Source organism: Symsagittifera roscoffensis, chromosome 7 (genome assembly GCF_963678635.1).
Source record: "Symsagittifera roscoffensis chromosome 7, txSymRosc1.1, whole genome shotgun sequence".
Lineage (NCBI taxonomy): Eukaryota > Metazoa > Xenacoelomorpha > Acoela > Convolutidae > Symsagittifera > Symsagittifera roscoffensis.
This window is the reverse complement of record NC_087068.1, coordinates 17,162,623-17,163,641: the sequence shown is the minus strand read 5'-3', so window position 1 is coordinate 17,163,641 and position 1,019 is coordinate 17,162,623.

The following is a 1,019-nucleotide window of genomic DNA, read 5'->3' as shown; positions in this document are numbered from 1 at the left end:
TGGGCCCGAACTTTGCTAAATAAATTGCACCTTATCAAAATTGCAAATATTGTATTCATAATTTTTTCTTTGAAGTGAACGCAGTTTGAGATCAGCAAGTTTTAGATTACAAGAGTTTCATTAATTTTGTCTGATTAATTCAAACAGCACATTGAAACATCTAATGAACACGCTTAGAGCGTATTCAACTGACGAGTGTGCAACCTAAATCGAACACGGCGGTTTTATAGTTTTCAAGGTTGACCAAAACTTATCATACAATTTCCATGTATGAGAAACTTAGATATAGTCAAAACATCCTCGATCACAGTCTAAACGAAACTCGAGCACGGTCGAAGCGTATCTCACGTACGGTCAAAAATAATTTATAGCACGCGGGGCTGAACAAACTATCAAAATATTGTCTCAAGCACATCTGGAAAATACTTCAAACAAGGTTAAAAAATATTTCATCCGGCTTCGAAAAAACTTCGTACACATTCGAATTATAGCTCAAACCTGGATGAAGCAGATCCAATGCAGGGTCAAACAACTCGTTGAGCTTGGTCAAACCAGAACTCAAATTCGGTCGTAAAAACCTCGAAGCGCGGTGAAAACTCATCTCAAATACAGTCCAAATAAAATTCGAGAATAATCATAACATACATATGAGCACGGGTGGAACACATTCCGATCTGGTCCGCACACACCTTGAACAATCGAAATAAAGCATGGTGGAAAACATCTCGATCAAGATCAAAATGTAATTTGACAGGGTCAAAAATTAGTGTAGAAGTATGCACATGCAGCATTTAGTAATTTAACATGCAAGGATAAGGCATAAATGAATCAAATCTCTTCAGATAGCTCACCAGTGCGAATGTCGACACGATCAGTTTCACCTCATAAAAAAAATCTACTGCTGGAAATACTAGCCTGAAAAACAATTTATTATTATCTTTCTTTAAGAAAACAGCATAATAACCCATATTTTTATACATTTTTTTTTTCTACAAACCTACACCTAATTCCACCTTCAT